The sequence below is a fragment of the Neopsephotus bourkii genome, unplaced genomic scaffold (assembly GCF_033783945.1).
Source record: "Neopsephotus bourkii isolate Nb327-2 ecotype Australia unplaced genomic scaffold, CSIRO-AGI_Nbou_v1 NB_962, whole genome shotgun sequence".
Classification (NCBI taxonomy): Eukaryota; Metazoa; Chordata; class Aves; order Psittaciformes; family Psittacidae; genus Neopsephotus; species Neopsephotus bourkii.
The window spans coordinates 7,934,887-7,949,874 of record NW_026901456.1 but is presented as its reverse complement, the minus strand read 5'-3'; positions in this window follow the sequence as shown (position 1 = coordinate 7,949,874).

The window sequence follows — 14,988 nt, the reverse complement described above, 5'->3', positions numbered from 1 at the left end:
CCCTGCTGCGAGGCTGGGGAGAGCCGGCAGAGCGGTGTCGGGGGGCCCAGCCCGCAAGGATCCCCTCCGCGGGGGGACCAGGGCCGTCACCGTCCCTCTGCCCGAACAGGCGGCAGACGCTTCCCCAGGGCACTCGTCCGGACACCACTGGGGAGGGCTGCCGGAGTTGCCTCCACACCCGTAACCAGCACAGGTCCCGGCCAGGCTTCCTTATGGCCTCTCGGAGGGGATGCGAGGTGACGTTCCCCGAGGGTTCCCCGAGGAAATGGGGAATCGAGGCACCTTCTGATGTTGTTTTGTGCCATCCTGCCCGCATGAGGAGGAGATGGCTCTTCTGGCCCTCGGACTTGCATGCCATTGATGTAGAAGCTGTTGGGTTCAGAAATAGGGAGAATGAAGGTTCTCACTGAGTTTCCATCTTCATTCATTTTCCCATCAAATCAAACACCCGCATTTCAGCATGGTCCTGCAAGGATGGGGCCTAAACCCCATGTTTATGAGGTGCAGTGGGTGCTGTTCACCTGCTGTTGGGGTTGTTTCAGTGCTGCTGACTCGAATCTAGATCCATGATGAGGTTGTGAGATAGATTCATGAGCTGTGCTACTCAGTGGCAGGAAGCTCTGCCCAGCCAGTTCACCAAGCCAGATAATGGAAAAGCCACCAATTGCTGAAGTGCCTGAGAAGTTACATACCTGCTGGGCCGGTTTTTGGTGTGTGCTGGTGCTCCCTCTCTGTACCCCAGGAAGCAGTAGGAAGAGGTGATAAATTATAGCAGGGGTCCAAGAGAAGGATTCCAAGTGTCTACCAAACATGCTACACGAGTTCGTCATTTCTGCTAACCAGGGGCTTGCCATAATGCTTGGTGCTCATTTAGCATTGTGAAGAGACAATCTTTATAAAGCCCCTGGAAGGTAGCTAAGTGTTTTATCCTTGCTGAGCTGTGGAGGGGTGCTTACTGCAGGAGGCACAGTGCTGCAGGGAGGCAACCGCTGCACAGAACATCTGTGCTGGGTCAGATGAGAGTCCACCTCCCACAGTACCCTCCCTCCTGAGAATGGCTGGGAGATGGATACTTAAAGAGCTTAAACTCAGGCTGGCTTATATTAGGTGTCACGCTGATACTCACCCAGCCTACAGCTGATTTTGTCTCTTCTTTCAGCATCTACCTGCTCTGGAATACCAGACCAAACACAGGCGCATACTCACTAAAGGCTTGAACTGTGTTTGAGAAGAAATTTGAAATGCCATTCTCTCTTAATGTTAGAAATAAAGAGAAATTATGAAGCAGTCTTCCAGTGAGGGTCCAGGGTTTTAATTAACTTGATTTGGAGGATGTGTCCATCTAAAATTTGTTCTAGCTTATCTCATTTAGAATAATAGAATCATAGAATCATAGAATAGTTAGGGTTGGAAAGGACCTTAAGATCATCAAGTTCCAACCACCCTGCCATGGGCAGGGACACCTCACTCTAAATCATATTACCCAAGGCCTCATCCAACCTGGGCTTGAACACCACCACGGATGGAGCATTCACAACCTCCTTGGGCAACCTATTCCAGTGGCTCACCACCCTAACAGGAAAGAATTTCCTCCTTATATCCAATCTAAACTTCCCCCCTTTAAGTTTGAACCCATTACCCCTTGTCTTATCACTACAGTCCCTAATGAAGAGTCCATCCCCACCATCCCTATAGGCCCCCTTCAGATACTGGAAGGCTGCTATGAGGTCTCCACGCAGCCTTCTCTTCTCCAGGCTGAACAGCCCCAACTTTCTCAGCCTATCTTCATATTGGAGGTGCTCCAGTCCCCTGATCATTCTCATGGCCCCCCTCTGGACTTGTTCCAACAGTTCCATGTCCTTTTTATGTTGTGGACACCAGAACTGCACACAATACTGCAAGTGAGGTCTCACGAGAGCAGAATAAAGGGGCAGGATCACCTCCTTCGATCTTTCCCTTAGAAACATTGAGAAGGCTGTATTATCTCCCTAAGGGACCTGAAAAAGACTGTGAAATACAATCAACAGAATGCTTTGGGTTGGAAGGGACATCAAAGGTCACCCAGTTCCACCCTCCTGCTCTGGGGCAGGGACACCTCCCACTAGACCAGGTTGCCCAAGGCCCTGTCCAACATGTCCTTAAACATTTCCAAGGCTGGGGCAGCCACAACTTCCCTGGATAACCTGTTCCAGTGTTTCAGCACACTCATAAGTGAAGAATTTCTTCCTGATATCTAATCTAAATCTATACTCTTTCACTTTAATGCCATTTCCCCTTGCTCTATACAGCTGTATATGTTTAAGGTATTTACAGAGTAAAATAAACTTCTTAAAGATACCATTTATTTTAACTGCGAAATGGAACAAGATACAAAGAGCAAGAGATACTCAGATCTTAGTGACTGTGTGATACCGATCCAGCATGATCTGTTTTAACTTCATAAAGGCTTAGGAAGAAGTAAGGAAAACAACATAGAGGCTGTAACGAAACTCAAACACACAGTACTGAAATCTGCTGCACAAACAAAAGTTTTAGCTCCGTCTGTAAGCAGCTTACAGCACTAAAGGCTGAACTATGCCCTTCACAGCCCAGTCCTTCGCAGGAAGGCATGCACTGCCTGTCAGCTGCAGGGCTGCTTGTGGTGCCCAGTCGTGTTACTGCCCCTCATTCACAGCCCATCAGTGTGCAAGGAGGAGCACTGCTCCAGATTCATGAGACATTGTATGCCCCTGATGAATGAAGTGACAATTTCTCTATCAATGTCATGGCTGAAGTAGCGTGGGCTCAACCGTCTATTTACCATCCTTCTTCTTTTAACGGTGTATCTGAAAACTACCTTTCACTGTATGAAGTGTCACAGAGGCACAGACACTGGGCATTATAGGAAGACAAGTGATGAGTCGACCCTGCAGCCTCAAGCACCGTTCCTGTCTCCTTCCATAAGAGTTTTTCCTGAGCAAGAATGCATGATCAGATCCTGAGGACTTAACTTTTCCAGGGTGGCCACAGTATCAGTATCTAAGGAAGCTGTGTGTGAAAAACTGAGACATAAAACAGGTTTCTCAGAAACCAAGTTCTGTTTGGTATCTATTTTGATACCACACAGGCAAAAAATGATTACATAAGACGAAGCATGATAAAAATAGCAGTCTCCTGCATTCCTACATTCCCTCATTAACTCTTCCATTAACTTTACCAGTGATCCCCTAGTCCCTGCAGACAAAAAGATCAAGAAGGTAACTTTGGGGAGGAAAAAAAAATAAATAATAATAATTAAAAAAAATAAAACCATGTTAAAAAATCCAGGACAAACAAAAAAAAAGAGAGAAGCTGCAAATGAAGGTGAGGACAAGCAGGCAGGGACAAAACTCTGACTCTTAAAATAGAATAGGAAATAGTAGTAGCTTCCAAGCTTTACAGCAGGGTAAGCATTGCAGGCAGTAGACTGATGCAGCCCACAGGAAAGAAAAAGGACATCCATTGCAAGCAGAAATGCGCTGGGGAAGGGCATGGTGAAGTGGAGGCTCATCAGTGGCAGGGGACAGCAGATTTACAGCACAGCCAGGGGAAGCATTTCAATGCAGTACTGATAGCTCTGGTGCCTCTGTACAAGAACTAGTTCATAGAAGTAGCCTGGGGAAATGCAGAAGCCAGCATGGACTTAACTGCTGAGATGCAACATGTAGGAAAAGTTCAACTGAGAAGTGTTGGAGAGGCAGATGAGAAAAAGGAAGTCTCAGCTACTGAGGACAAAATGTTTTAGATGGAGTGTTCATAAAAAAAACAAACCACAACAGACCACAACAAAACCTTGGTTTTAACTGTTTGCAACTTGCTGTTAATTTATGCTGGTCTGAGCAGAGTTGAAGGAATTCTACGGAAAAGATTTAAGGAGCTTTTCACAATAATGTCCTGTTCTTAGGAAAAGAAAAATGTTTATCAAAGAAAAACATTTGGGGTTTTCATTTCAGAATTGTGCTTCTAAGCCTACCTAAAAAGTCGAAGGATCAGAGAACACAAAGAAACACATCCCATTGTGAAACGCTCAGCCAATTATTGACCTAAATAAAGCCCCAGCAATAACAGTTTATCCCAGATGGAGTGTCACTTTGCCATTTGAAAATATACACTGTTTTGGATGGTTTCCAAAGTATAATTTCTCTCTTTTCATGCTCTACCCCAGTTATTTCCATAGGTTTTGTGAAATAAGAGCGGAAAGGACACTGGAAGGTTTGAACAGCCTAAAGATGAAGTTGAAAAAAAATTTATGGTCTGATTCTGAGAAAGGCTGGGTTCTGGCAGCCATGAGCCTGCATTGTGCTTTAAAAACAAAGGACACAGGAAAGGAAAGCATCAAGGGGAAGAAAATCAGTATGTTATTGGAATATAATTATTTTAACTAAAGAAATAATATTCTCTGTTCAGTTTCCCATGTATGAGGACTTGTAAGACACCAACATATATATGACTTTCAGGTGATACATCAAACAAATCACCAGTGACATATCGAACTTTTCTTTACTACTAGGAAGTTATTAGCAGTTTTGCACCCAGTCTCCAACTAAAAAGTATATCCCAGTATTTTTGGCAATGACTGGAAATTTGAAGAAGCATCTTACTAAAATACATTAAATCCCTGACTTAGACCACATTTTTCTTCTCCCTTCCTGTTGTTCCCCTTCCATATTTGTTGGAACAACAGTTATAACCCCTCTCAATTTTGTCATGTCTTGTTGTACATGACACTAATATATCCCTTCCTAAACTGGAAATATTCATGTATTGAGCAGAGTGTGTTCAGTCAGTTTAAACAGATCTGCCTTCGGATCTCTTTAATATTGAAGAACATAATCAGTTATTCCTTTCAGGTTAGGTATACTCTGTATAATGGGTGGGATTTGTCTCTAATTTTAGCTGCCTAAAAAATTGGTATCAAAGCTAGTCATGCAAACTCTCTTTCAGTCAGTGGAAAGAAATGGGCATACCCAAAAGAAAATTAAGTCTTTCCTTGAATATTTACCTTGCTTTGGAATGGATTCTGAACTCATCTTGGCTTCCCTATCAACTGGGGAGAGCTCAAGATGCCTAACTTGGAATAGCCATGACCAGTGTTACAGAGACAGAGACCACCTAAGCTGTGTTTCTTATGCCATTTTTGTTTTCAAATAACATTTCCAGGAATAACACAAGAAGTCTCATCTGTTTATTTTCCCTGAGATTCTGTCAATTTTTTACATTTGGGTACTCAAATGTCCCTCTTCTGAGATCCAAAGGCAAGAAATTCAAGCAAAACTCCATCCTATTTCTGACCAGTTTCAGCTGAAGTTTAGCTGAAGTTAAGTACTCTGTGGGGAAAGCATTGGGTGTCTTTTTCCCCTAGCAGTTGTTCTGATTTGAAAAAACAACTACACTAGCTGGGGAAGGGTTGTGAATGCCCCCTCTCCTCTGTTTCTGTGTGGAGTGGAACATGGAGTTTCACCCCAAGGTACACAGCTCTTCTATAAAGGACAGGTGACTGAATAAAGCCCCCTGCTCCAGGTTCGGCAGAGCAGTTACTGTGCCTGCCAGAAAAACACTGTAACTATCTACATCATCAAGAAAAAGAGTCCTTTTCCCAGCCCTGTCTGCCTCAGGTGGTTTTGTACATGACTGGCAGCAGAACTACAGAAGATGTGGGATTTTAAACTCTTTCTGAGAGATAGGAGACTCAGCAAAGAAACCCCAACTATTCCACTTGACCATGCAATCTGGCACATCTTAAAAGTTCATTTTATGAGTGACATGAACCTCCTTTGGTGCTCCCTGCAGCTGTATTACATTTATTTCCTGCAGCACTGAAATTCCTGGGAGATAATGACCATGATTCCTTGGCAACAAAATGAGCCTGTTAGTCCCATAGAGAAGTTGCATGTTCTCCTTTAGCTCAGGGGAAGAAAGCTACAAATCCTGTCAAAACTGTATAGTTACTAACAAGGCATTGAAAAAGTTGTCCCAGTCCATCCTTCCAGTAGCCCACATGATATTGAGAGGGGGAAAAGCAACAACACACTTATATCATCCAAATATCAGGATTACATGCAGAAAGGAGTGTGGCAGGAGCTCATAAGCTTAGTGCATGCTTGTTTGCTTGTTACATGTACTTGGCAATGCTTTTGTCCAAAAATACATCTAGAAACAAGAAATAAGTGCAGTGCACTCTGCGAAAGGTGCCTGGTCACCGGAAGGCTCCTGAGGAAGCAGAGCTGTCATTACCCGTGAGGGAGCTGAATTGCAGGCCCTGAGCTCCATACAAATTTGTCATGGTTATCAGAGTGACAGTCTGTCAGCTTGGAGAGATGAGCTCCTCGGAGTCCCTGGCACAGCTCACAGAGGTTTGAGACTGGTGCACTGGGAACCCTGCAAATAATTTGGCACCATCACAAACTTCACAGCCACAGCATTCAGTAGCAACTGATTTACGTAGTCAGTCTACAGCCCTGACGTGAAAGCCTTTCATGGTGAGCCTTTCCTAATTCATACATATTTGGCCGTCGACAAGTTGATACGTGTCAGACTAAGAGGCCATATCTGCTAGTCTGGTCCCTCATATGTCACCAGCCCTTCAGTCAGTCTCCATTACCCTCTATGGGAGTTCATAATGTTCAGCTCTCTTCTGTACAGGTATTCTAGCTTTATTTGAAAATACCAAATCAAAGAAGGGCAAAGTGACCTTTGATAGTTTATTTCACCAGGTTTTCATTTGCTGCAAAATCATTTGTATTTACATGTCTACTCCACCTCTCATCTATTTATTTACATGTGTAATTAGCCAGCTTAATAAGCCATTTACAGTTTGGTACTTTTCCATCTGCCAGTCCCAAGAAGTTAGATACTTAAACATAAAAAGATACCAAATCTTTTTGATAAGATATGCACACTGAGCCATTTAAGGCTCTCTGTAAGCCAGCTGCCATCTAACCATTTTTGGGTCTTTTTTGTACCTTTTGAACCTTTTTTGTACCTTTTCAGAGTACTTGACGCCAAAACTTGATGTAGCATTCTAGTGTTGACCCCACTAATGCCATGTTCAGAGTTAACATTACCTTACTTCTGCCCTGCTTATGCATTGTTAATCCAAGCATCTCATTAACCTTTCTTGGCCACAGTGAAACTGTGGGAGCTCATGCTGCTTTGCTTACCTTTCAGTTGCCAAATCCTGTTCTGAGTCCATTTCTGCTGGGATACAGCATCCTATTCCATAGGCATGACCTTCATTCTTTACTCCCAAAAGTGTATCTGTGCAGTCAGCTACTTAAATACATTTCACTTGAGTCAAGCTTATCAAGAAGTCAAGATCATTGCCTGCAACAGTTCTAGCCTCTTTGTTTACCATTCTGCATAAGTCACACACCTTAATCAGCGGAGGAGTTATATTTACTGCTGAATCACCGATGCAAATATTTAATCACTTCAGGCCTAACACTATCTCCAGTGCAATCTTAATCAAAACATGCCCATTAGAAGCTTCCCCAGTGATAACTGATTTGAGGTATGTTAGTTTACAAGTTGCTAAACTATTTATCTTATTTTATGGTATTGGACAGATTGTTATAGGACACTAAGTCAAACCTCACAAGAATGTAGCTCTATCACTTGTGACATGCATACATTTTCATAAATCAGGCTCATACCTCCTCACACAAAAGGACAATCTTCTCAGTGCATGGCATTGTGCATGTTGTTTGATACTGTAGTTCACTATTAAAGCCATTCCATTACTGCGCTGTGAGCTGGTGTCACAGACCCCAACCTAATCCAGCCCTTGCTCCAGCCTTTTCTGTTTATGGTGCAACATTTTTAGGAATAATGACATTTCCCCAGGACTCCAAATTTTATTCAACATGGTCAAGGTTCTCTGTAGAGGTATTTTTAGGAATCACAACTGTAAATAATCCATGCCAATGATTTAGCAGTTTAGTGCCAGCAAGTGCTATGTAGCATTATTTTCCATCCTAAGGGCCTGAAAAATACTTCTTTGTCTTCATTGATTTACACCATGCAGCTTGTTTCCAAATTTTGTTAAATTACTCCGCTGTTTTCTGCACTTCTATGAATCATGTCACATTTACAGTGGATCTGTCCCATATGTGGAGCACTACTAGAACTCTTCTGTTGTTGACTTACTTGTAAACAGGCAGACTGATATCAGTGGTCCTGCAGCAAACACTGGCTTCTAGTCCAGTGAGAAAGAAAGTACCTACCTACTCTACATTGGGCATAATGCTTTTAAATGTTACCAAATCGGTACTTTTAAACATTCCAGGGGTGGTTCACTACCAACAGCTGCAGAATACAGCATGTCTCCCATGTTAAAGTCTTTCTTCTTTCATTTCCACCAAGGTACACTCAGTGTAGTGCATGGACACTAACACCCCTATTTTCCTTTTTCTATTTTGAACCATTCAGATGTACTTCCCGCATCATCTGTGCATGCACTGTGGACAGCTGGAGTTCCCAGATGTAGAGCAGCCCTGGTGAGAAGCTCCTTGCAACTGTGCATGCATATGCTTCTGATACAACATCTGTTCAGTGGAAGCAGGCTGGGTCGTTAAGGACAAGACCACATACCTGGGCATCCCCAACTAAGACAGCAATTCCTGAAACTCAGATGACTTTTCTGCATAGAAGAGGACAGACCTGAGGGACATTAGAGATTTTTACATCTCTAAAAGGATGACTACAAGGGGGAATGGCTTTATGCCTTAAGAGGGGAGATTAGATAAAAATTCTTCCCTGTGAGGGTGATGAGGCGCTGGCACAGGTTGCCCTGATAAACTGTGGCCGCCCCATTCCTCGCAGTGTTCAAGGCCAGGCTGGACAGGGCTTTGAGCAACCTCATCTAGTGGGACGTGTCCCTACCCATGGCACAGGGGTTGGAACTGGATGAGCTTTAAGGTCTCTTCCAACCCAAACCATTCTGTGATTCCATGATTTTATGGCATGACAAAGTAACCCTAGAGTGGATGGATACGTCTAAGAGTCATTTTATTCAAGATATACTTTATGCTTTGTATCAGCCTACTAGATTTTTGTTGGGAAAGGGAGGTGAAGAGGAGTGTTAGGGAAAGGAGCCTTCAGAGAAGTCATGGTGCAGTAGAGTGCAGCCTCCCTGGCCAGAGTCTGAGCAAGCCGACAGGAAAACAAGCAGGATCCTGCAGAGCCTTTTAGCTTTGGCAGTTTTCCAATGTAATGCTTTTGGTCTGAAAAAATGACATCTAGTTGTGTACTCTGAGTCTGTGTCAGAGGTAATTCCAGAACTGAGTAGCCATTCCACTGTCTTTTAAGCCCCTTAACTCCCCCAGCTCTTTTAAGAGCTGAATAGTCAACTAAAAAAAATAAATCACTAAACGTGGTGCTTATAACCTTAATGAAAGACAGGCTAATTAAAGTCATCATGAAATAATTACAAACTGCACTGTACAAAGTTGAGAATGAAAGGGAGACTGCTCCCAGCTACCCATGGACAGATTATTTGATAAAAGAGAATGAGACAGAGACAATTGCAATACAAGCTGTAGGACAAAGCAGGAAACTCCATTTCCTCATATTTAAGATATCAATCACTTCTGACATTGCACAAGCAGAATAAAATCAGATTATCCTTTACAGTGACCCAAGAGCATCCTTTGCTAGGTTTTTTTGGCAGTGACAGCTTAGACCATATTTTCCTTTAAGTGAACTGTAAATATACCTTGCACACATTTGCATTGTGTTGCAAAAGGCGTTAAGGACAACCCAGCAAACACAGAGTTGTAGTGAAGCAGAAGCCAGTTGCTAGCACAAGACTGAGCAACTCAGGGAAAAGGGAATTTTCAAGCATAGCATAAACTTCAAGCTCACTCTCTTCTAACTATGTTTTTCAGCACTTTTTGCTAGAATTGAAATTGTTCACAGAGCAGTGTGACCACACTCATTATTAGAAACAGGCCAACCACAAGGCTTAGAGACCATACAAAATATAAAAGAAGAGGAGGAGGAGTTTATTTGATTTCTATCATGCTACTGCTTGAGACATCTGCTGCTGCCAGATTACTTGTCCAAGGTAGGTTTCTAGCAGCAAGAACCAGAACAGGCATCTCCTTGTCAGGGTTGCACAGTAATAACACATCCCTGCTTTTTCGCTGCTCTGAGTACCCCATGCAGTAGGCACAATGATTTTGCAGGGCCGGGCAATGACCTGTTGTCAAGGAGTGAAGCAATCACAACTGTTCTTAACTAGTTTCCAGTATGCCCTGACAAATTGGCATTAAAGGAATTATTAGCTTATCTTTGCATTAGTCCTTTTTTTTTTCTGTCTTCCTTACTCCTCCTACATAATCTGCACACACACATACCATTTTTAGGTCTGGTGTTGCCCAGTCTTTGCTGATAGACATGGTCTGGCTCTACATGCGGGCTGGATCAGAGTGGAGGCATCAGCACTGCAATAGGGACAAGGGCTTGTGCAATAGTGCACTTGTGCCACTGCTGTACATCTTCTCTAATGTGCATGTTGGGGTCAAGATGCATTCTGCTGGGAGGGATACAGGATGGAAAGACATGAGAGATATCTTTCTCAAAGGCCAAAGTCTTGTCACTGAGACCTCCATCCTGGTTATACTTGAAGCGAAGAGGGGAGGAAAGACTCGAGTCTTGAAGGTCGCTGCAGTAAGTAAACCTTATGGGCCATTATTGACAAAATCCTGGAAAAGAGAGAAAAAACTCTTGTGGCAACTGTGTGCTTGCAGAGATGCAGGCTTCCAGTTAGCTGCTGCTGCTGCTGAGCTCCCAATGCTTGCAAAAATTGATGCCTTTTCACCATGACCCAGTATAATACCCTGCCCAAGCCTATAATGCCACAGATCTGCTGACCCACCTCACTAGGTGTTGGGATGATGGACAAAGTTATTAACTTCTTCCAAGGCATGAAAGTTGTGGAGGGATATTTCTTCTGAGCACCTGCAGCTCTCTTACAGTATAGGTGTCCATGAATCAATGTTGCTCTAGGTTGCCTTCAGTGGAGAGAAACAGACATTTCTGGGTGATTTCATCTTATCTGAAGTAGACATCTAAAACAGGGCAGATGAATCATGTCCTGAAGGTGCTCATTTTTCTCTGTTGACAACAGACGCCAGCCCAAGGCAAGACAAATGGCTTTGCCCCTGTCACAACATCACATAGCAAATACAGATGCATCTCTGCGAAGGGACAAAGCTGTGGTTCCTGCAGGGAGGGCTCCTTCCTCCCAGACAGACCTGCTACGTGGCAGCAGCCCCAGTCCCCACCACTGGCCAAAGGTGAGCTACTTTTCCTGAATCCACTTCTGGAAGGACGGAAAGGAGGGACGAGAGACTATACCACCCATCCCTTTGCCCTGTAGAGCTGTTCACTAGCACATGGCTATAGGGTTATAGCGCATTACTTCCCTATAGACTGAAACAGCAGTGACAAGCCTGATGCAAGCAGATAGCCTCCTGTTGCTATGTATTACTGATCATGAATTCTTATTTCCTTATTCAAGCATGACTTCAGTGAGTACCAGACGCAGATTTAGACACCGTTCAGCAGAAGTAAAGGAAAAGAATCTTTTCCTTAAACACTAATTAGGATTTAAACCCAAATGGCACAATATTCAGCCTTTCGTATGTGATACTCAGGAGGAAGAGAGCTCACTGCTAGCTGGCACTCTGCAGCTATCCATTTCCTTAGACAAGAGGAATGATTAGACATGTGAAATCACCTTAGTGATAGTTAAGGAAAATGACAGTTGAAATACCACATTTTTTAATTGCTGAGAGATAATATTTAATTACATTTTTGATGGGTAGGTTGTTTTTTACACAGATAATTTGTCCATGCTCATAAAATTGTGGGCTTTTTTAATATCAATTTCCTTAAGGCACTGATTCTGTGAATCCAGTGTAAGAATCTCCACAAGGAGTAGCTGAAGAGATGAAGAGTCCATAGGCTGCATAAGCCATCTGAATGTGAAAAGAGAAATCAAATTAGGATTTTGAATGAACTTGATGTCCAATTAACCTTTTAGTCGGAAGAATAGGATGTCCATTGTTGCAATCAGATAAATACAAGTTTAGGAGGTGCTATTAAGACTGGACCACAGTGACAAGAAGGTGGTGATTTGCATTGCTACAACAGCAGTGGAAAAGTCCAAACACATCAGTCCCTTGCCTCAAGCTGCAAGTGACTGCTCATTGATCCCCGACTGCTGCACTGGCTTCATGTGTTGCTGTTGTTCTCACTTTACCTTGCAACAAACCAGAACATACAAAACCAAACAAAATCACAGAATCATAGAACAGTTTGAATTGGAAGGGATCTTAAAGCTCATCCAGTTCCAAACCCCATGCCATGGGCAGGGACACCTTCCACTAGACCAGATTGCTCAAAGCCCCATCCAACCTGGCCTTGGAATGAAGAGGAAAGCATGGAGGAAACAAAACCTTTTTCTTCAAGTGTTTTCAGAGTTCAGGGCTATGTTTTAAGCTGATATTTAGGCACTCAAAGGGACAGATAGGATGACTCTGATATTCCCACAGACACCTTTATCCCTTCCCTTTTAACCGTAACTCACCCGTGAGCTTAACTGCATGTGTAACTAGAGCTGCATGGCTCTTCGTGCCTGTGACAGAGTCTGCAGCCAGGGCACAGCCAGGGTTACCTGCAGGCAGCAAAAGCTCATGCTCCCTGTCCAGCATCTCTTTGCTCCATGTCACCTCTTCAGAGTGATGAAATTTATTAATTTCCCAACTCTTATGTCATTTTACGTGCTGAAAAAGAAGATACTCGGATGCCTTTAAGATAGGAACGGAGTGCATTTTAGCATTGCAAAGGCCGTTGAAAGGGAAGTGAGTTTCCAGGCTGCCCTGTCCTACAGACAGCCAAAAATTCGGAAAATAGCGAATACTTAGTTCAAAGAGGTGCTGGAGCACCTGATACGGGTACAGGGAGCACCATCTGGTGGCTACTGCTGCACAGTGCAGCATCTTCTTGATATGATACCTTCATGAACGGCTGGTTTCCATGCATGTCTAATAAAGGTATTAACAACACTTTGGAAGTCGGATGTAATGTTACATTCATGCAGTTTTGTCATTAAAAAACCCTTTGTTTATGAAGTCGGACGTGTAGGAGAGGGAATAATTACCACTAAAGCAGCTTTGGAGTCTGCCCCCCCCAACACACACACCCTTTTCTGACTAACTCCAGATTTTTTTTCCTTGACTGCACATCTGCTGTGCGATCGCACAGCTGTGCTTACTGCAACAACTCAAACCGAGCTGGTGTAGCACAGAACTGCAGAAGTGAGCTGAACTTCTCTTCAGTGACTTGAGTGGTTGTGCAGGCAATGGTCCAAACCCCTGCAGGACCAGGTCTTGCTAAAAGCATCCTGAGTTGTTCATAACTCTGCCTAATCTACACTAATGTTGCTGCCAGTTGTGCTGGTTTTGGCTGTGGTAGAGTTAATTCTCCCAATAGCAGCTGGTACAGGCTGTTTTAGATTTGTGCTGGAAACAGTGTTGATAACACAGGGATGTTTTTGCTGCTGCAGAGCAGTTGCTTACACAGAGCCAAGGCCTTTTCTGCTCCTCACACCACCCCACCAGCAAGGGCTGGGGATGCACAAGGAGTTGGGAGGGCACACAGCCAGTACAGCTGATCCCAACTAACCCAAGGGATATCCCAGACCCTATGGGGTAATGCTCAGCATATAAAGCTGGGGGAAGAAGAAGAAGGGGATTTCCAGAGCAATGGTGCTTGTCTTCCCAGGTAAACATTACATGTGATGGAGCCCTGCTCCCCTAGAGGTGCCTGCCTGATCATGGGACATGGTGAATGAATTCCTTGTTTTGCTTTACCTGTTAAACTGTCTTCGTCCCAACCCAGGAGTGTTCTCACTTCTACCCTTCAGATTCTCTTCCCTATCTAACAAGGGGAAAGTGAGTAAGTATCTGTGTGGGGCTTAGATGCTGGCTGAGGTTAAACAACACCAGCACAGGATCATGGTGAGCTTAGAACATGGCATTTACAACACCATTAACAAAAGCTTGTCTTTCCCTGAATTAAAATGTTGATTATTGCTACAGTTTCTAGCACAATTTCACATATATTTGACTATGGAAGATCAGGTGTCCCCCAGCAGCAAGAGTAATTGAAGAGAAATGTGACCTACAGCACAAATATTCTTCAGCTGCTCAGGGCAAACTTTTAACAGGGGCCATGAAACAGCCAAGTGGATGTGAGCTGGCCAGATCCCATTTTCTCACTGCAAGCTTTCTAACTGCAAGTTGAGCACAGCCCTAAATTTCCTCAAATATTTGGAAACTGAGTCCTTAAAGGAACCATTTAACACTAGAAACAATTGGTAAATGAATACGTCTATATAGCAAAAATGTTTAAACCCAACCCTTTTGCAGCAGCTGTGCTGTACGACTCTTCTCATGAAATGGAAAATGGGTTTCCAGCAGGCAGATCCACAAGCTTAATCCAGTTAATAGTAGATAAACAGGTATGTCATCGATCTGAGTCCCCAGAATACAATGTCTTGGGACGACCCAGCTCTCAAAAAGTAAAAATGATGCAGGTCTGCTTGGATTACCAGTGGTAATATTTCTATTGCTAGATTATTTCCACACTCTTACGCTTTAAAGCAGATGTCAGCAGTTCCTTTATTATAAAGTCCATCATAATGACTAGCTGCAGTCCCTAGTTAAACCAGGCAACATCACGTTCAGGTAATGCGGGCCTGAAGGACTGGCTGGCTGGCTGATGTCACTGCAGCTTGTGCATTCTTCCTGGCACCAGCTGCCAAGGTCCTACCCAGGCCCAAACCCTGCATTTTTCCAGGCCATACTGAGTGCATGCATGCACTCCTTGTTTATTGGTCAATATATAATTAGGATATCCTGAATTCTTGGGTGAGGCATATTGCTATGCTGTTGGGCTTAGATC